The 22972-nt window shown below is 37.5% G+C and overlaps 1 pseudogene; it reads right to left on the bottom strand.

The window, feature by feature from the left end:
- Nucleotides 1-1829: 1829 nt before the first annotated feature.
- On the bottom strand, nucleotides 1830-2506 carry LOC110200928 (dolichol-phosphate mannosyltransferase subunit 1 pseudogene; annotated as a pseudogene).
- Between the last annotated feature and the right edge of the window lie 20466 nt (nucleotides 2507-22972).

Here is a 22972-nt window from a genome sequence, read left to right as displayed (position 1 = left end):
TCAAATCCCAATTCTGCCATTTACTGTCTGTGTGAACTTTGATTAATCATTTTATTGATCTAGGCCTCAGTTGCTGATTTGCAAAATAAGAGAGTTGGACTCTTTGATCTCCAAAGTACCTTCTAATTCTAAATCTATGAGCTTATTCTTGAAGGCAAAGATTGTGCCTTTTTTTAAAAAAAAAAGTTTGTATCAGGTCCTTCTCTTCTAATGACTAGGATCTGATGGAACTGGTCCATTCTTTGGGCGTGAGCTCAAAGGGGTCATTTTAACTTTTTGGCTCCCATTTCAGAATTTTACTCCCGGAAAATCTCTAAAATGAAGCTTAGTTATGACTATCCCCAAAAGTGGGGGCAAATGTACTTAGCTTCTACATTCAATGCGAAATATGAGTATCAAATCAAATTAAGTCAAATGTTGGGAATACAAAGAAGGTCAAAAACAGTTTTTGCCTTCAAAGAGTTCATTCTAATACATCAGACGTGAGACAGCCTTTATTTTGTCTGTCACAGAAAATGTATAAGATCCAAAGGACTCACCTGTGAGCAAATACAGCAACAAAAAGTACTCAAATAGACATTTGAGGATACCAGTACTGAGAAAATACTCCCCATTCACCATGGACTTGCACCATGCGGAGCTGAGTACTCAGGCTAGGAACTCTCAGACTTGCAGGGAAAGTCCATTCTCAGAAACTTCAGTCTCTACTCCATTCTCAGAAAAGGAAACAAAAGCAGCCAGAACCTGGTAGTCCAGGAGCTCTCCCCTGAGTTTGCCATGTACTTTTCTGGCAAGTCATTACTGCTGTTCCTTGAAGTGGGACAGGGAAAAGAGGTCTCCTGTGTGTACCACCTCGGAGGTACCTTCTAACAAAAGCCCATGATCTATAATTTCTTTGAATTAATTGGGGGAACTCACTAAATTGATCAGCAACTCTTCTGATCACTCCCTTACATTTTTATTTCTAGCACATTTTGGAACATAGATATATAATTGAAATTTTTTAACTTTAACGTGATAAAAATGCTGCAAATGATTGCTTATGAAACATTCAAGTCATTTAATCTTTCTGGGCCTCAGTTTCTTTATCTGAAAAATGAAGGGATTGGCTGAGATAAATCTTCCAGCTTTAAGTCTATGATACTATGATTTTTGTTTTCTTTGCTTTGGCAGAATTTAAGTGTTTTTTCTTACCCTGAAACTCAAAGGACAGCTCAATTACTTTGTCATTAACAATTCGTTACTCACTGCATTCTTTATCTTGGCTCATTTTTAGGAAATAATTTATCTTCAGATGTTAATTATTCTTCAAAATACTACTCTGAAATAGAAATTAAATCTAGACTCCTAAAGGAACCGACTCCCCTGAGCCTATATAAATTGGAACCCCAGAACAGCTTTTCTATTGCAGAGCTGCAGTTTTCTCTTTGTCCACTAGATTGTGCTGCTTTTCTATTTCAAGAATATACCTTGCTAAGTATCATTCTCCACCAATGGGATGCTTAGAAAATTATTTTTTGTGAGATGGCCAAATATTTTGTTTGATGCCAAGTTCTAGGAGGTGGATACTTAATGCTTAGTAAAATAAATAAAGCATTTGTGCTTTAGTACAGCATGTGGGGAATTTTTAATGATCTGTGGACGACCTGTGCTTTTTATAAATTAAAAAAATTAAATATATATGTTATATGTATTAAATATATATGTTTTCATTAAAAAAATAAAGTTCAATATTATATTTTTTCAAATACTATTATTTAGTGGGCTGTATTTCTGTTTTTACCTATAGGAGGGTAACTGTTAAGCTCTTTCCCAGGTATTAAGGAGAAATGAATGGACCCATAGTAACTTCTTACCCTCCTTTCGTATGCAGTGTTTTCTTCTCTGTCTAGACCTGCACCTCAGGAGGCAGTACTTAGCCTGAAACTTTTTTGTATAAGCTGAAACTTCCTGTTAAGTCTGATGCTCCTGGCCTCAGCAAAATCTGAGTTAGGAAGTTGGCTACTCTGCTGATATTTTTTCTCTTCAAACCCTAGCCATAGATACCTCTGTTTCCTTTGGAGTGAGTTCCAGAAATAATGTCAAAATTACATCTTCTTTGCTTCCTAATAAACTCTAGAATAAATATTGGATAGTGTGAGAGATCATAAAAATGAAATTTCCTATAGTATGTTGAATTCCATGAACATATGCTGGTCCTGGTCCTAGCTTTTTTAACCCTGGGCCTTAGAAGAATTTTATCTGACCCACTGATCTTTTCCAACTAGTCAGCAGCTTTCTGTGTTCCATTGTGACTTACATTATGGATGACTGTAATTGCATAGTTGTTTCTACTTTCTCCCAAGCTCTTCACCAGTTACCACATGATGAGAGGCAATTTCTCTCATTCATTGTAGGTGGGGAGAAATACCAAGTACTTATCCACTCCTGGAGCCTCCAATGCTGCCTTCTTTACTCCTGTTCACCGGGACACTGAACTGTTTGGGATATCACTGTGCAAGGCCATGGTGGCACTGTCTTCTCTCTCATTTTCAAGGTTGTCTTCCCAGTCGATCAGGCTAACCATAGTTGTGCAAAGTACCTTCTTCCTCTTTTGTCAGTTAAAAAAATGTCATAGTCTTTTTTATTTAAGACATCTCCATTTGGAGCTTTTTGTGACATATGGTGTAGGTGATGGTTTAAACCTATTTTCTGCTGATATCTTTTCCAGTTTTGCTAGCAGTCCTGATGTCCAACTGCTTATTGGACTTCTTGAACAGGATACCTTATAGATACCTTAAAAGCAACATGTCCAAAACTGAAGTTATTATTGTCTTTATCTCCAAATCCTCTGTTCTTTCTAACTTCCTTACTACTGTCAAGGACACCACAATTCTCCCATTCATTCAGGTTCACAACCTAAGTGTCTGCAATTCCTCACCTAGAGTCAGGAAGACCTGAGTTCAAATGCAGCTTCACACACTTCCTAACTGTGTGACCTTGGGCAAATTACTTAACCTCTGTTTGCTTCAGTTTCCTCAACTGTAAAATGGGGATAATAATAGCACCTACCTTTTACGGTTTTTGTGAGAATCAAATGAGATAATATTTGTAAAATGTTTGCTTAAACACAGTGCCTGGCACATAATAAATACTATAGAAATACTTATTCTCTTCCTTTTCCTCTCATATCTAATCTTTTGCCAAATTCTGATAATTCTACTCTTGTAACATTTCTCATATGTTCTCTTAACATATTCTCTCTTCTGACACTGCCACCATCCTGATGTGGGGCCTCATCACCTGGACTATCATAGTAGCCTTCTGGTTGATTTCCCTACCACATATCTTTCCCATTCCAGTCTGTCCTGTACTGAGTTATCAAAATGATCTTCTTAAAGCATGAGTCTGGTCATGTCACCCTACTCAGTAAGCTGTAGTGGCTTCTTATTATCTCTAGAATCAAATAGAATCAAAGAGCTTCTTTTGGGCTCTTAAAGCCCTTCATTACCTTTCCAGTTTTCTTACACTTGACTTACACTTTACAATCTTGCATTCTCTAATCCAGCAATACTGACCTCTTTGCTGTTCCCTGAGCAATATGCTTCATCTTCTAATATCTTCATTTGCTGTTCTCCATGTCTGAACTGTTCTTCCTTCTCATCTCTGCTTCCTGCTTTTGTTGGTTTCCTTTAAGACTGAGTTCACCAGACACTCCCCACCCCAGAGCCTTTCCTCTGAGACTTCCTATCATTTACACTGCATTTATTTTGTATGGACATAGTTGTTTTGTTTTGCATATTGTTCCCCATTAGGATGTGTGTGTGTGTGTGTGTGTGTGTGTGTGTGTGTGTGCACGCGCGCGTGTACCTTGGGAGCAGAGAAAGTGTTTTTGCCTTTTTTTTTTGTATATTGGCACTTAGTATGGTACCTGACACATAATAATCCCTTAATAAATATTTATTGACTGACAGCATTTTCTTGTAGACTGTATAGTAATAGCATACATTTAAATAGCACTCTCAAGTTTTCAAAAAAAAATTATCACAACAATCCTGTGAGATAAATAGTATTTGAATTAGGGAAGGATCTGTGATTTCCTTAAAGTAAGTGTGGAAATTCCCTTCCTCAGCAGATGGAAGCCAGTTTATAATTTAATAGATAAATTATAAATAAGTAAATAGATAAATAAATAACTCCTAGGGAATTGTCTGAGGCACACAGAGATTAAGTGACAGGCTTGTCAGTTGCTGAGTCATTGTCACAGGCTGGATTTGAATTCATATTTTAGTGACTCAGCCCAGTCTTCCATCGTCTGAGCTAGGCTGCTTATGAAATAAACAATACAAACATTATTACCAGGGGTGACCTGGAACCAGCTCTAATCGGTTAGTAAGAGCCAATTGTTAAATGTTCACTATGAACATTTTCACCTTGAAAATCAGCAAGTGCTATAAATAGGGGATTGATTTATTCTGGTCATTGCCTAGACTTAAGAAATTGATGAAGAAAATGTTAATAATACAGATTAAACATAAAAGTATACCCAATGTGTGGTGGTGATTGTTGTTGTTTTTATTGCTGTTACTGCTATTTTTACCCATTAACTTCGGTTAACTATTTTAAAGGTAAGGGTATCTACTTAGGATAAGGATAACATAATTAATTATTAAGTAGCAGATCTTATTAGTCCAAGACCAGTGAATTTACTACTCCATCAGCCTTCCTGCACCTATACCTACATGGAAAAAATGATGTGAGAAGTTGATACAATTTATTCAGAAAATTAATAACAAAACACTTTGTTACTTCCTACACCAGGCCTTTCTTGATTCCCCCACTTGTTAACATTTCCTTTTCTCCTATCACCCAGAAATTAGTTTGTATTTACTGGGGAAAATTTATATAGTTAATATACAGTTTTAAAAAAACTATTTATTATTATTTGCTATAAATGTATTATTTATTATTGTTTACACAGTAAATAAGCTGCAGTGGCTTCCTATTACTTATTACCCCAGGTGCTGGTGTCCCCTCTCCCCAAACTACTTTGAATTCTTTTTCTGTTTATTATATATTTTTATTTTTAAATGTTATTTATGTTATATTATATATATTTGTGTGAAGACATATATCCTGTGATAGAATGTAAGCTTGAGGACAGGTATTATGTCGCCTTTGTCTTTGTTTCCACAGTGCCTAGTACATGGTTGTTCAGTCGTGTCTAACTTTTCATGACCCCATTTGGGGTTTTCTTGGCAAAGATACTGAAGTGGTTCGCCATTTCCTTCTCTAGCTCATTTTACAGATGAAGAAACTGAGGGAAACAGGGTTAAGTGACTTGCCCGGTGTCACACAGCTTGTATATGTCCGAGGCCAGTTTTGAACTCAGAAGATGATTTCCAGACTCCAAGCCTAACTCACTATCCACTGTGCCACCTAGTTGCCCCAGCACAAAGTAGGGACTTACTACTCTTTGATTGATTACCTCTGGTGTTAAATACAAACTCTAAATGTTTAACATTTAAAGCCCTTTTATCTTTCCAACCTTATTATATCCCCTTCCAGCAATCTGTCCTTGGTCTTCCTCCTACAAAGCACTCCATTCACTGTCTCTGCACAGACTGTCTTCCATGTCTGAAAAGCACTCACTCCAGACCTCTGCTTTTTAGAATCTCTCATTTCCTCCAGCTTGTGTCACCTTTTACATTAGGTATTTCCTGATATGACTACTCCCCCTCTTAACGCACCCACCCAGAGTTGTTTGGGCTTTTTCTTCCACCCCAATACTCACAAAATTAGCTTGTATTTTATTTGGTCTTCTCAATAGAATGTAAACTCCTTAAGGCTTCTGTGTGGCCAGTATCAGCCACAGTGTTTGTCATGTATTAGGCTCTTAATAAATGCTTGCTGATTGAGTGTCTATTTTATATTTACTTAGGACCTTAAGGGTGGGAATCATTTTGATTTTTGTCTCTATCTCTCTGGCACTTAACATATTTCCTGGCACATAGTAGGCACTAATAAATAATTGTCTAATTGATTTAAGAAAATAGATTTTCCAGTCCAAATTCACCAGATTTTTTTATCTGGTTTGATGTCATTGTTCAGTTTTCTATTTTACTTTGCCAGAGAGAGCAGACTCATTCTCATTTTGAATACTATTAGCTAGCATTTATATAGTGCTTCAAGATTTGCAAAAACCTTCACAAATATCATCTCATTTTATCCTCACAACAGCCCTGGGAGGTAAGTGCTATTACTTCTACATCTCTCCTTTTACAGGTAAAGAAACTGAGACATAGAGAAGATTAGTGATTTGACCATGATCACATAGCTCCTAAATCTGTGAGGTCACATTTGAACTCAGGTCTTCCTAAACCCAGGCCTAAGGCTATATTATTAAGATTTTGAAAACTATGTTCAGAAATAACCAGTAACATCATAAAGTAGTGCCTTTTGTGGGGGTTAGGAAGAATAGAGGTGGACTTCATGAAAACTTTAGCGGTCGGTCATGTATATAATAAAGAGAAATCTGCCATGCCACCACTTCAGAAGCAATGTCTTCCCATTCTGTAACACAGTAAAAATTTAAAGGCTCTCTCTGTATCCCTCAGAGAACGTAGTGAAATGTGAGCCTGATGATCAGCAGTTAACAAACTGAAAAGAATTAATATGTTGTCAGAGAGATAAAAAAGTCCATTTTGTTTAGGGACCATAGATAATTTATTTGTGGTGTATTAAGATTTGTTATTGATTTTCACGGGTGGAAAGTACCAGATCCTAGGAAGGAGGGTTATGGACAGTGAGGGCAGTCGGGCAAGTGCAAAGGAAATGAATTTTCTCTTTGATGCCCTGTTACTATCCTTTTCACCACTCCCTTCCTCATTTTGATGCTTATCACCAATCACCCCCAAACTTATTAGTATTCACTGGCTGCTCAGGTCCCAGGAAAGGCCACCACATGTAGGGCTTCTTGCCCATTCAGGAATTCACATTTGAGGCTGTTCTTTATTTCAGCCCATTTAAACCACCCAGTTAAATTAATCTTTCCTAGTATCTATTCCCTTAGAGCCCTATTAAGGTGCTGAAGCTAATCTGTATAGCACAATAGAAAGAATGCTGAATTTGGAGTGTGATTTTGAGTCAGAGGACTTGGGTTCAAATCCCAGTTGTGCTACAGTGTGCCTGGGTAACCCTAGGAAAATCTCATCACTTTTCTGGGCTTAAATGTCCTTATCAGTAAAATAAAGGGTATAAGCTAACTTTTATCAAAGGACAGCTAGGTGGATAGAGTGCCAGGCCTGGAGTCAGGAAGACTCACCTTCATTAGTTCAAATCTGGCCTCAGACACTTATAAGCTGTGTGACCATGGGCAAGTCACTTAACCCTGTTTCCCTCAGTTTCCTCATCTATAAAATGAGCTAGAGAAGGAAATGGCAAACCACTTCAGTTATCTTTGCCAAGAAAACCCCAAATGGGGTCACAACAGGACTGAAAAACAACAACAAAGCATCTCAACGAACAGCTTCTTCCTGCAGGCAAGCAGAAAACCTGCCACAAAATCACAGAATTTTAGCACTAGATGTAGTTGTGAAGCTCAGGCTTGTAAGGTTCAAATGAGATGGTGGCTGTAAAGCAGTTTACAAATCTTAAAGCTCTCTACAAATGCCAATTATAATCATTATTAGTAGTTTACTGCCACAAGGCCTCCAGTCTAATGATGATCTCTTTCTCTGAACCTTCTACTGCCTCTGGTTGAACTTAAGCAATGTTTATAGCATTACAAAGTTATGAGAGTAAATGTTTAAAGGGGGCTGAGGAGGGGGGAATGTAGGGGCACATTTTAAAGTTTAATCTGCATTATTAGGGGTAGCTAAGTGGATAGAGCACCATCCCTAGAATCTGGAGGAACCTGAGATCAAATCTGACCTCAGACACTTACTAGCTATGTCACCTTGGGCAAGTCACTTGACCTCATTGTCTCAAAACAAAACAAAACAAAAAACAAACCCTGCATTGTTAACACTTTCTTAAGCCCAGACAATTAACAAAACAATAACTCAAGCCCTGATTTGTGGAGTTTGCTAATTTCTTAGGTGTAAATGATCCTACTGAAAATATAACAATTCTAAGTGGTTAGAGCTGGCTTCCGCACACCCCTGAGTTAAATGGCTTTCCCAGGTCATATAGCTAAGTACTTACAAAGGCCAGTGTTCTTTCTGTCTTCTAAGTCACAGTAACATAGTGAGGATCAGTAAGAAAATATTTTGCAAGGTTTCTGAGCTCAGTTCAAGGTAGGACAGTATATTTGATGAAGCATTAGGGGAGAAAGGAGAAGCCATAGCTGCTTCCCCATCAGTTCAGAATGTGGTAGCTGTCCTTTCTAATTCCTTGGAAGGATAATATGCAAAGTGAAAAACAAACAAAAAGGCAAAAAAACTTTTGGTGACTTAAAGTCTCACTTCTCTACTGAAGAGGACTTCCTGGTTTAAGTTCCTACAATTCTCAAACCTTACTCCCAGCAGATGATATAGAACTCTTCACATTGCTTTGTTTAGAAATTAACCCAATTTATAACACTAAGAATGCTTCCCTATTTCCTCTTTCAGGTTTTCAGAAGAGAGATAGGGAGCATTAATGCTTTATCACATACTGTAGGAGACTAACATAAAACATAGGAGGTGGCCCTTAGATGAACTCTGGGTGAATAGTGATGAGGAAACAGTGCTATGAAGATAACAAAAGATTCTGTTACTGAAATGCATCAGTATGTTTGCTGGGGTTTTCCGTCCTCATCTTTTCAATAATGCAGCACCATTAAGAATGAAGCCAGATGCTTCTGTTACCTGACTACAAACCCTGAATGAGACAGAAAATTAGAAGGCTTATTAAAATGGTTTTTTTTTTAACAAGTATTACTCCTCAGGTTGAAGTTAATCCCTCTCTAACCAAACTTCCAACTGAAGAAAAGGCTTTGAATGCCATTAGGCTCCTCTTGTGTGACAAAGTACCTGGTACTGATTCCATCCCAGTAGAAATCTGCAAGGCAGGCGGTCTACTACTTATGCAGAAGTTGACTTAAATCTTCCATAATACATGTTAAGAGGTGGTTATCCCCCAGGAGATCAAGGATACCTCCATTGTCCATCTCTATAAAAGAAAAGAAAACAGGTTGTCCTGTGATAATCACAGGGAGATCTTTCTCTTATGAATTGCTAGCAAGATTCTTGCCACAGTCCTTCTTAATTGGCTGATCCTTCACCTGGAAGATTATCATCTACCCAAGAAGAACCAGTGTGACTTCAGAAAGAACTAAGGAATGGTCAGCATGGTGTTTGCTGCCTAACAATTCCAAGAGAAATGCTTCCAGCAGAACAGAAGTCTATACACAACATTTGTCAACCTAACCAAGACCTTTGATAATGTCAGTTATGAGGGCTTGTGGAAGATTGTAATGAAATTTGGTTGCCTGGAGAAGTTCATCAGTATTGTACATCAGTTTCATGATGGCACGCTTGCATGAATTCTGGATAAAGGATGATGCTGTTGCTCTTTCCCAGTCACCAATGTATTGAAAGAGGGCACAGGCCCACCTAGCATGCTGTACCTGTGTCAAAGAAAGTGCTGTGCTCTATAAGTGAAGCAGAATTGCAGCACCACAAAGGAAACAATTATCTTTTGCAATTAAGTGCATTAAACATGGGATCATGTATATAATTGGGTGTGATAGTTATCTGTGTATCATATTTTCCTATCAGACAGTAAGCTTCATGAGGGCAGGGACAAGTATACTATGAGGGACTTAAAACATTTTTTTTATTATTTTATTTTATTTTATTTTTATAATTTTTTTTCCATATGCTTTTGAGTTGAACATTTTTTCTCCCTTTTCTCCCCCTCCCACCCTCCCCAAGACGGCGCACAATCTGACATAGACTTTACATTTACATACCCATTAAACATATTTTCATGTTAGTGAAGTTGTAAGTAAAAATTAAAACCAATAGGAGGAACCATCAGAAAGATGAAACAAAATTCAACTTAAGGTAAAAATAAGTGAGAGCGATTCAACTTCCATAGTTCTTTCTTTGGATGTGGACAGCATTTTCCATCCCGAGGCCTCTGGAGATGTCTTAGATCCTCGTAATGCTGAGAAGGGTTCAGTTTGACATTCTTAGTCATCGCATAAAGTGGCTGCTATTGTATACAAAGTCCTCTGTGTTCTGCTCACTTCACTCAGCATCAGACCATATGACTTAAAACATTTTTGATGAATTGAATTAACTCTCCAATACTCAATTATTCACCAACTCTATGAACTCCTCCATGAAGCCTTTTGAATTCTGCATTTCCTGGATGTTTCCATAGCCATTACTTTAATCCAGACCTGTATCATCTTATACCCAGTTCAGTGCAACAGTCATAGCTGTTCTCCCTAATTGTTGCTAGCCTCTCTCTATTCTAATTAGTTTTGTATTTTGTTCCTGGAATAATCTTTCTCAAATAGTTTTCATCAAAGAGAGAATGATGACAGTAGTAAGAGTATTGGACTTTATTCAAGAGAGATCTGGGTTCAAATCCCACCACTAACATTTACTACCTGTGTGACCATAGTTAAGTCCCTTATCTCTTTGAATCTTAGTTTCTACTTACTGTTTTACAAATCATAGCTGAAAAATCCTACATTTCTGCCTGGGAAAAGATTTCAAGGAGTCAGTGAGATGGACAGCTGGCTAGTCAAAAGAACTTTTGGGCTTTTCTCTTTGATGTCATCTGGTCTGTGAAGACTAGCTAGAAATCATTAGCAGGCTGTAGTGTGAAGGCCCAGCTTACAGTGATCAATCTCTTTCCTATGAACTTGTTCTTGGCTCAGTAATTCAGTTTATCATGACATGAAGATCCTGCTTCTTCTAGAACTGGCAGGCAAACCCAAGCCTCTAAGGATTATAAAATCCTTTTTGGCTCAAGACAATTTCCTCTCCGGTGCTGAAATTCTTTCCAGACTCTAGGATGTAGCTATAAGCAAGTCCCATAAGGCTTCTTTCTTGACTAAACAATCTTTCTAAATTATGTAATGACTTGTTGTCTTAATTAATAGTATTTTAACTTTTCCGTTGGAATTCCTACCTTCCTCTAGAGAGGAGACCAGCAGAGGTTCTTAACCTGGAATCTTGAACTTAAAAAAAAAATTTTTTAATTATCCAATTAATTGGATAATTAATTTAAATTTTTAAAATTTAAATATAAATTTAAAAATAGTATTGTGAGAGGTTAAAGAACGCTTTAACTAGGGGGTAATCTTTTTTTTTTCTCTTCTAGTTTCCCAAAGCCTCACTTTTACATTCTTAGGTTTTCAGTCAAGGCTAGCTTTCTCTACCACTTCATTCTAGTTCTCTCTTTGATTCAATGGGCCCCAGACCTGGATCTGTAAAACTAGGACAAATCAAACAAAACCAAAACAGTTGTCTTGCTGCAATTTATTTATCCAACAATAATATTTACTTAATAGGCAGGTATAAGGAAATGCTGGTCTCCATTGCTCAAATGCCATTAGAATTACTTCCAATGAGTAAGACTAAATCTTTCCATTTCACACTGATTCAATCTTACTCATGTATTTCTAGCTGTAGTTTTTAATCTTCAAAGGCCTAGAATAGTATCACGAACACACTGAATGCTTGGTGAATAATTTATGTGACAAAGACAAGTAGAGTGATGAGCAATTATCAGGTGAATATGAACTATATAGAAAGCCAATCTGTATACTTTTTGTATTTCTGCCCTTTAGGGAAAGTATTTTTGCTTAAGTATAGGTAGGGTGTTTTGTGTTGTTGTTTTTTAAGCCTGGTTTATCTGAATAATGAACTTGAAAATGGGGAGGTATAAAGCAATGTCAGATAAAGGGTGAAATCACATGCAATTAGTATGATTTGTTCAGATTAAAAGGAAATGAGGCCATACATAATAACTTTGATTCATGGGCCTCTGCTTAGGTTTCATGCTTTAAAAAAATAATAGCAATAATAACAGAAGGAAATTAATCAGTTGGACATAATGAGCAGATCTGTATTGTGGGAACTCTAAAGACACCTTACTGGAACTCTCTGTTTTGTTGTTCTAAGGTGTTCTTGCTCCCAAAGGCTTAGCAATATTGGTAGAACTTTCTGTGCTCCACTCAACAGGTGCTCTTGCTTACAATAAATGTATAATAAAAAAAAAATAATAATAACAGCTAACATTTATTTACATCTTTTACATTTGCAAAGCATTTTGCACATGTTATCTCATTTAATCCTTACAACAAGCTTTGCAGTAGGTGCTATCCTTATCACTATTTTACAGATAAGGAAACTAAGTCTATGAGAGGTTAGGTGAATTACTCAGGTTCACACACCCAGTAAACACCCAAGGCAGGATTTGAACACAGGCCTTCCTGATTCCAAGCTCAACATTCTAACCACTATGCCAATTAGGGCCCTTCATATCTATTTATACCTTTATATCTATACCTATCCAATACATGCCTGCGCATATATTCACACACATATCTATTTGTATATATACACATATATTCATACATATCTCCAATATTGTGTTCATGTCATTAAGAGAATTGCTTTATCAGCTTTCTTTATGCCCTCATTGGTATCCTTTACCTGCCCTCTCACCTAATACTCTTTGGCACACCACAAAAGGTCAACTCACATGAGTCTCTATGACTTGGAGCTCACCCAAGGTTCTTAAAGTCTAATTCAGAAGGGCTTTGGCTCTGCAGATTCTTCCAAGCTATAAGAGCTTTGACCTGAGTACAGAATTGACTAGATCCAGGATAGCAGACTGATTTGCATTTGGGAAACTATTGGGTTTTTCATAATCTTAAGCCATTTCCTGACACCAAAGCTTGCTTTTTCAACACCAATGTGCCTAGTGATGCTATATGGTTGAGAATCATGGAACACAATAATCTTGAGAAAATCAAAATTGTAAGTGAACCAAAGGGTAATGGAGAGGAATGTGGTTAGAATATGGTTAGAACAACCAAGCTGCGTCATTATACTAACAGCTAGGTGACATGGATGCTGAGTTTGGAGTCAGGAAGACTTGAGTTCAGTTATGACCTTAGATACTTATTAGCTGTATGACTTTGGGTAAGTTGATCAATTAACATTTATTAAGTGCTATCTACATGCCAGGCACTACACTAAGCACTGGGGATACAAAAGGAGGCAAACAAATATATACAAAGCAAGCTCTATAAAGGATAAAAAATAAATAATTAACAGGAGGAAGGTCCTAGGATTAACTTTTGTCTGCCTCACCTGCTTCCTTAACTGTAAAAGGGGGATAATGATAGCAGGGTTGCAATGATAGTGGCAATAACCAGGGTTATATCAAATGAGATAATATTGGTAAAGGATTTTGCAAGCCTTAAAGCACCACAAAAAGTTAGCCATCATTATTAGGAGCAAAAAGTCAAATATTTGGGATTATTAATAGTAAGAATGACCATAAATAGAGGTGGGCTGATTATATAGCAAGAACAAAGAATGGACAGTCCCAATAATGTACCGAGTGGCATCTACAAAATATTACCAAACCTAGGGAAAGGTGTATAGTGTTGGGTAGATCCTCTAAATGGGGATTAACAAAAGGGAATAGACAAAAATCCCTCAGGTAGAGAAGTTGGGAATAAGCTGTGACCTGAACCCAGAGGCCCATAGAGTTAGAGCCAATTTTATTTACAGGTTAGAAAAAATAAGATGGAGAGGTAAATTGTGCTCAAGGTCACAGAGGTAATAGATAGCAGAACAGATAGAAGATAGGATTATAGAAGAAATACCTCATTGAAGTTACTGATCCATTAAAGAAGCAGTGTTCTTGCCTGTTATGTGATGAACAAACCCTACTGATGTTATATTATTTCTGAGAATAGTACTGATAGCACACTTGTGTTTCAAGTCCCAGAAAATAAGAATGGCAGGTAAAGTAGGGGAAGGGAATATGTATTTATATAGTCTCTACTATGTTCCAAGCACTTTTACAAATATTATTTCATTTGATCCTCACAACAACTCTGCGAAGTAGGTGCAATTATGATCCTCATTTGACAGTTGAGGAAACTGAGGCACAGATTAAGTGACTTGCCCAGGGTCAAACAGTGAGTAAATGTTTGAGGTCATATTTGAACTCAGTTCTTCCCAACTCCAAGCCAAACACTCTATCCACTATGCCATCTAGTTTACTCTTGTACCAGTGAAAATCTGAAATGCTTTAATAATAAATGACTTTGACTCTCCATATCATGTTGTAGAGAACTTGGGAGGTTCAGTGTCCTGGTTGTGTAAGGAAAAATCAGAGAGTTAGAGAGTAGGTCTGAAAACATGGAAAAAATAGCTTAGGGTAACCCAGATGTGTTCATTCTAGCAATATCCATAGACTTTACTCATGACTAGAGCCTAATCAGCTGTGTTGTGATCACTCATCTCCTGCAGATGAAGCAGGAAGAAGCCGCTTAAATTCTTTTCTCCTCCCAAACTTTGGCTCAGTGACTAAGTCGCTTACCTTTCCCACACATGTATATAATTCTGTTGGTAATAAATGCTGATTTAAATACAGATTATTGGCAAAAGGATGAACTAGATGAGAGTTCTCAGCTGCATGATTCCATAATTAGGTGCTATGGGGACATTAAAGAGGCTCATTAATAATCACACAGCATTATGATATTTCAGGTGCTATTACAGGGCTAGAGAAGCAGCTGGGCAAAGTAGAGAGCAATCTGGACTGGGCTTACTTTCTAATTGTTTGATCTTGGGCAACTTACTTAGCTTTTCAGTGCCCCAGGAAACTCTTCCAGACTAGCAGTTGCCAATCCATATCACTGGTGGGATTTTCCACACTATAAATTCCCTATGCCTTATGTCATCTAAATCATAGAATTCTCCCAACCCAAAAAAAAACTAAAGGGAGTAAACACTCATCAGGGCCTCTGATAGAGACAAAGGTACACTATCCTAAATTTACCCACCATTGACCAGCTTCAAATTTTGATTTGTAATCAAATGTAAGATTTATAACCCAAATCTTCTGACTAGTAATTCTATGACTTCCTTGTTATTTTCTTTATACTCTCAGGAACATAGTAGTTTCTTCATGTTGAGTCTGTAAAGCACCTATTTTACCTGAATCAAGATAAAGTATAGTACAGCAGAAGCTAAATATTTAATAGATTATACATAATACTGTTAGGGCTGGAATAACATCTACCACTGAGAATTTTGAAGCATTCCACATTCACTGTATGAAGCATGTACTATACAATTTGACTGTATTTGCAGCCAAAGAGAAAATTTATTTCCCCTGAATACTAAACCAGGGTCTCAAAATTTGAAGAATTTGCATTTATGTTGGGATGTTTTTTATTTTATTTTGTTGTTGCTTTCCTTTAAGAATGGCTGACACTTCCCAATTACTTTCTTCCACAACAGAACCATCCCTTCTAACAAATAAGTACAGTAAGCAAAATGAACCTATATACTGCACATGTATACCTCATTCTATATTTCTATATACTTTACCATCATTCCTTTGAACTAATGATTGGTCACTGCTTGATTATCATTATTTTTGCTATAAAGTGTATTACTCACTTAATCCTCACAATAATCCTTCATATTAGGTGTTATTTCTTCTATGAGAGGTTAACTCAAAAAGTCTGAGGTGATTCAAACCTAGGTCTTTCAGACTTTAAGTCTATCTCAGCGTCTCAGTGCTATAACACAATGGCTCAGTGTTATTTTCCTTCACATTACTTTGGTCATTGTGAAAATTTTCCTCCTGGTTCTGCTTACTTTGTTCTGCATCAGTTCATTCCAAGAGACCTGTATCAGGTCTTTCAAAGTTTCTCTGAAATCTTAATTTCTTTTAAGTGCTATAATATCCTATTACCTTCATAGGCCACAGTTTGTTCAGCCATTCGCTAGACAGTGGATACCTATTTTGTTTTGGGCCATCTTTTCAAAAATAGTGAGAGGGTGAGACAGCTAGACAAGTCACTAACCACTCTGGGCCTCAGCTCCTCCTCTGTAAAATGAGAGATTTGGACTAAGTGGCCCTTGAGATCCTTACTAACTCTAAAAATCTACAATGTTCTGTTTGCCTCTTTCAGGACATCAAGGAGAACAACGATAGGATAAGGCAGAGAGCAAAATGACCTGTTGCAAATGATAACATTCAGTTGCAGTTGTTGTAGATTGTTTAATGATGGAATGGTACAAGAGGGAAATTAAAGTCACCTGGAGTTTGAAGAGGCCCTTGAGGAGCTATGTAATTTTCCTTCTTTTTTAAACATGTTAGAACAATTTTTTGTTTTTTCCCCAATTACTTTTAAAAACACTTTTTTAATTTTTTGAGTTCCAAATTTTCTTTCTCCCTCTCTTCTCTTCCTCCTCCCCGAGACAGTAAGTGATTTGATATAGGTTATACATGTGCAGTCATGCAAAACATTGTAATTTTCTAAGTTACTATAATTTCTTTTGGTTTGTCTCTTGGGCTGGTTCCTCATTGATTTCGTTTCTTTTCTGGCAAAAGAAAATTTTCTTCCTTGAACAAACAACTCAGTCTGAATTGTCAGCAGCTATGTAGCTGCACCATACATGTGCAGAGTATGGACCAGAAGTACCTGCTTACACTGGGGGAGCATTTCATTGGCTTTTTCCTGTCACCTTTAGGACAAAAGTTAATGGGAATGGACTCCAATGTGTGTTTGTATCACTGGCCTACACTCTATACACAGCTATGGTGTATTTGAAGGGATCTTAACCATGTATTTGTGAAAAAATTTTAATATATTTTGAAACTGTATTCTAATAGCATTAGTTTCTTTTGTAATCCTTTAGGCAAAAGTCTAAAGGTATTAGTTATCTGGAAGGACCCTGTTCTTTACTGTAAAGATCTTGGCAAGGGAGCAGAGGCAAGATGGCAGAGTAAAAGCAGTACAAACTGTAGAGCAGCAGAATTCACAAAAAGACAGAGTGAAACAAATTTCCAACCCAAGACAACCTGGGTGGTTGATTGGAAAGGTCTATTGCACAAGGCTGGTAGAGGAGCGCGGTTCAGTGTGGGCACACAGACAAAGATCAGGCCTCAGCAAACCTGGAGCAGGCCTCAGGGGAATGAATCACAGGCAGCTGTGGCAGTTTCCAGACTTCTCAACCCGTAAACACCAAAGACAACTTAGAAGGTCAGTGGGAAAAGTCTGTGACCTCGGTAAGAGAGAAGCTTGGTCTGGTTCCAGCCCCAGGTCCAGCGCAGCCCCAGAGCAGTGACTGCTTCCAGAGCTTCTGGCCCACAGACAGAGGGGGAATTGAGTGGCTGATCAAAGAGGGATTGCAGGATCTCTCTGCTGGTGCAGGATTCTCTTGCTTTGCCCCTGCTTGGATCTGGGTCACAATTCTGGGTAGCAGTCCTGGAGCAAGGAAGAATGCTAGTATGGTAGAGCTTGTAGTAGTGGTGTAGAGAGAATCCTCCTCACAGTTCCAATGCAGAAAAGAACACTTGTGGTCACTCATAGACCAGAGCACAAACCGGGAAAGGAATAAACACCTTGCCCTTGATCATACCACCTTGGTAGAACTGAAAATTTACAGGTCCCTAGAAGTATCTCTGAAAACAGCTGCACAAAACCCAAGAAGCCTGGGACAGTACATTCTCCACACTGGAAGCAGACTCCTACCATAGCAAAGAGTTTATAACTCAAGGAATGGGCTGGGATCATGAGCAAACAAAGACACACACAAAAAAAAGTCAGACCATAGAATCTTTTTTTGGTGACAAAGAACATCAAAATATACAAGCAGAAGAAGACAGCAAAGTCAAAGCTCCTACACTCAGAGCCTCCAAGAAAAATATGAATCAGTCCCAGGCTATGGAAGAGCTCAAAAGGGATTTTGAGAAGCACGTAAGAGAAGTAGAGGAAAAACTAGGAACAGAAATGAGAGTGATGCAAGAAAATCATGAAAAACAAGTCAACAGCTTGCTAAAGGAGACCCAGAAAAACACTGAAGAAAATAACACTTTAAAAAAATAGACTAACCCAAATGGCAAAAGAGGTCCAAAAAGCCAATGAGGAGAAGAATGCCTTAAAAAGCAGGATTGGCCAAATGGAAAAGGAAGTCCAAAAGCTCACTGAAGAAAATACTTCTTTAAAAATTAGAATGGAACAAATGGAAGCTAGTGACTTTATGAGAAATCAAGACATTGTAAAACAGAGCCAAAAGAATGAAAAAATAGAAAACAATATGAAATATCTCATTGGAAAAACAACTGACCTGGAAAGTAGATCCAGGAGAGAGAATTTAAAAATTATTGGACTATCTGAAAGCCATAATAAAAAAAAAAGAGCCTAGACATCATATTTCAATATCAAGGATAACTGCCCTGATATTCTAGAACCAGAGGGTAAAATAGAAATTGAAACAATCCACTGATAACCTCCTGAAAGAGGTCTCCAAAGGAAAACTCCTAGAAATATTATAATCAAATTCCAGAGTTCCCAGGTGAAGGAGAAAATATTGGAAGCAGCCAGAAAGAAACAATTCAAGTATTGTGGAAACACAATCAGGATAACACAAGATTTAGCAGCTTCTACATTAAGGGACCAGAGGGCTTTGGGATAGGATTACAACCAAGAGTCACCTACCCAGCAAAATTGAGTATAATCCTTCAGGGGAAAAAAAATGAATATTCAGTGAAATAGAGGACTTTCAAGCATTCTTGAATGCTGAATAGAAAATTTGACTTTGAAATACAAGACTCAAGTGAAACATGAAGAGGTAAATAGGTAAGAGAAATCATAAGGGACTTATTAAGGTTGAACTGTTTACATTCCTGCATGGAAAGATGAGATTTGTAACTCATGAGACTTTTGTAAGTATTAGGGTAGTTGGAGGGAAAAAATTCTATGTGTAGATAGATAGATAGATAGATAGATAGATAGATAGATAGATAGATAGATGGCACAGGGTGAGTTGAAGATGAAGGGGTGATATCTAGAGAATAAAATTAAGGTGTGAGAGAGGATTATACTGGGAGAAGGAGAAAGGGAGAGGTAGAATAGGGTAAATTATTTCACATGAAACAGAGGAGAAAAGGCTTTTACTGTGGAGGGGAAGTGGGGGAAGGTGAGAGGGAATGGATGGATCTTATTCTCTTTGAATTTGGCTTAAGGAGGGAATAACATACATATTCAATTGGGTATGGAATTATATCTTATCCTACAGGAAAATAGGGGGGAAGGGGATAAGAAAGTGGGAGGATGATAGAAAGGAGGGCAGATTGGGGGAGGGGGTAATCAGAAGCAAACACTTCTGAGTATAGACAGGGTCAAAAGAGAGAATAGAATAAATGGGGGGCAGGATAAGATTAAGGGAAATATAGTTAGTTTTTCACAACATGACTACTATGGAAGTGTTTTGCATGACTACACATGTATAACCTGTATTGAGTTGCTTGACTTCTCAAGGAGGGTGGATGGGGAGGGAGGAAGGGAGAAAATTTAGAACCCAAAGTTTTAAAAACAAATATTAAGGAATTGTTTTCACACGCACCTGGGAAATAAGATATACAGGCAATGGGGTATAGAAATTTATCCTGCCCTACAGGAAAATAGAAGGGGAAAGGGATAAGAGAAGGTGGGGGAGATAGAAGGGAGGGCAGATTAGGGGAAGGGTATTCAGAATGAATGCTATCTTGGGGTGGGGAGAGGGACGAGATGAGGAGAAAATTTGGAACTCAAAATCTTGTGGAAGTGAATGTTGAAAACTAAAAATGAATAAATTAAGATATAAACTTCAACCCAGTCATAGGCAAAAAAAATATGTAATAAAGATCTTGGCATATGAGGATGCTAGGCTCCTACGGGGATGTTGAAGGTCTTCAGTAGCTAAAACATAAGAAAATCCTGAGGGAAGGCATTGTGCAGGTTCTTAGGGAAGACCTCTGCCTTTTCTGTGTTAGTGTGTTCACTCTATTGATTATCTATAATTTATCTCGTATGTATATATCCTGTACACACATACTTGTTTGCATGTTGTCTCCCTCATTAGACTGAGAGCTCCTTGAGGGCAGGGACTGTCTTTTGCTTTGCTTTGTATCCCTAGCACTTAGCACAGTGCTTGGCATAGAACTGTTGTTTGTTGTTCTATCATGTCTGATTTCATGACCCCATGGGGAGTTTTCTCAGCAAAGATAGTGGAGGGTTTTGTCATTTCTTCTCCAGAGTAGGCATGTAACAAATACTTGTTGATTATTAAGTATGGTAGCACCTTGCTCTTCCCATAGAGATTGCCAAAGATTTCAGCTGAATTAGAAAATAGAAGCAGTAGGGATCAGAACTGAGCAGTGTTGAGTAGAAGGCACAGTGAAACAATGTGTAGCAAAGCGGTATCTGATGCAGTAGCATCTGGTAGATTAGAGCAGAACAGAGAGTACAAAACCAGTGGCAGCGGGGGAAGGGGTCTAGTGGGATGATATCACTAGAAACCATCATTAGCTCTTCCTACAAGACATTAGCAACCCTACAGCTTCAGAGGCATGAGTCGCTTTTCTCATTGTGAGCCCTGGCCAAACACTTTCCCTCCACATATGCTTCTCCATTTGTATCTTCCCTATGTGTGTCTGTTCTAATGTATTTGTGGATGTGCTTCTCAGGTTTATGGGGGAAATATTTTTCAGCTACTTGCTTCCTTATTTTTCTTGTAATACATTTACTTAAATGCTGTTGTTTTGAACTAATTATGCTATCTGGCTATTATAGGTAAGCACACTAGTAGAGACTTGTGATCTATGGTTTTAGGGGATACAGGCCCACAGAATATCTTGTATCTTGGGAACCTGCTCCCTTGGATTGTGCTCCTTAGGTGAAATATAACTGTTATGTTATTATTAGGATTATTATTTGTGGTTCTATCAATGCCCATCAGTTTCAGGTACAGTTTCAATCATAACAAGGAAGGAATTAACGCTGGAGGGAAAATAGCTAGTCAAACTCGTTTGACTTTGTTAACATATCTAAAAACAATGGAGTCCATAATTCAATAAAAACTGACACTAAATATTTTGGATATTTTAGTGATTATTGAATCTACAAAGCTTTTAGGGGCTATTCAATAAATAGGACGAGAGGTAGGCAGATACTCCAATTTTTTTCAGATATTCCAATTTTTTAAAATGGGAAGATATTAGATATTTCCAGTCAGTATATTAGGCCAGTGACTCAGCAGCCACTTACTGACTGCTGAGGTTTGTATAGCTTATTTTCTCTAGATTGTCTCTTTTTTGTGGTTTGCCCTTCCCTGTATCCCTGGAAACATTTCCTCAGCTCAGGTAATCCTTATTCTTTCTTAACCAGATAGTACTGAATTTCCTTGTCATGGTTGGGTGAGCCTTAATGTTTGATTATTATTGATCATGCCACATGTTTTTGATCTCCATTAAGCCATTCTTTGGAGTTGAGGACTGACCAGAAGAGAATTTATGTTGACTCATGCTACCTGAAACTTTATAAAAAGTTTGCACTCCTAGTCAGTCCTTTGGATACCTCACTCAGAGTCCTAATCCTGCCTTTTCCTGAGTTGGTGAATGTATGAATGACACCTAGGTTGTTATGTATTCAAGAATTCTGTGATCTAGAGGTGACTGTGGCTGATGCATCGAATTAATCAATCAAGTACATACCTACTATACGTCAGGCACTGTGCTAGGCACTGAGTAAACAAAAACAAAATGAATCAGTCTTCACCCTCAAGTAATTTATATTCTATCAGAGAGATGACATGTGCACATATTCCTGCCTTGAACTTTTTTGCCTAATAAATAGTCAGATTTGACCTGTTAATAGTTAAGCATAGTGGTATTTTCCTTGGCTAAACTCCAATACCTGAGGAGGATTAACCATACGGAAACAGCTGTTGAGACTGAGAGTAATCCTTAGAAAAATTATATAGATTATCAAAGGGATGGTTTGTGAGTGTTCAAAAAAGCAATAAGGCAATCACTATAAGTAAGTATGAGTCTGTTAAGAATAAGTCACAAAAGATTTCCTGCCTGAATAAATTACAAAATAAAATCACAACTCACTAAAAAACAAACCCTTAAACCTACCAACCAGTAGATTAAAAGATATCCCCAAAGAAGAAGAGAGTAACTTTATAACAGTTGCAAGCAGAGACTCAGAGGGATTTCCACAAAGCCTATAAAATGCCAAAAAAGATGAAGCAAGAAAATTTTTAAAAAGTTATGAGAGAAAGAAGTGAAAGAAGAATAAGTAGTTTAGAAGAAAAAGTGATAAACTGACCCAAGAAATAAACTCTCTAAAAACTGGTGTAGTTCAAATAGAAAGCAATGACTTCATGAGAGAGCAAGAAATATTGGAACAAAATCAAAGACTGAAAAAATAGAAGAAAACATAATATAGCTTATATCAAAAACAACTGACCTAAAATACCACCTAAAGAGGGATAATTTAAGAAATGTTGGATTTCCTGGAAACTATAATTTTTTTAAAAAGCCTGGATATCATTTCAAGAAAGCATAAATGAAAACTGCCTAGATCTATTAGAACCAGAGGGCAAAATAAAGACAGAAACATCACCTCCTGAAAGACACAACAACCAAAAAGGCCCAGGAAAGTTACAGTCAAAATTCAAAATCAAAGATAAAATCACATCAAAGATAAAATACTGTAAACATCTAGAAAGAAGCATTTCCAGTACCAAGGAACCACGGTCAGGACCACATAAGACCTGGTAGTTTGTACTATAAATGAAAAAAGATACAGGGACACAGAATCAATAATAATTTATCCTGCAAAGCTGAACATAAATTCTGTATGGAAAAACATGGATCTTAAATGGAATAGAGGAATGTCAGACCTCTCTTATGGAAAGACCAGAGCTAAGTAGGAAGTTTGAAATATAAATGCAAGAGTCCA

Source organism: Phascolarctos cinereus, unplaced genomic scaffold (assembly GCF_003287225.1).
Source record: "Phascolarctos cinereus isolate Bilbo 61053 unplaced genomic scaffold, phaCin_HiC Scaffold_9;HRSCAF=440, whole genome shotgun sequence".
In the NCBI taxonomy this organism is placed as follows: domain Eukaryota; kingdom Metazoa; phylum Chordata; class Mammalia; order Diprotodontia; family Phascolarctidae; genus Phascolarctos; species Phascolarctos cinereus.
This window is presented reverse-complemented; position numbering and strand designations above follow the sequence as displayed.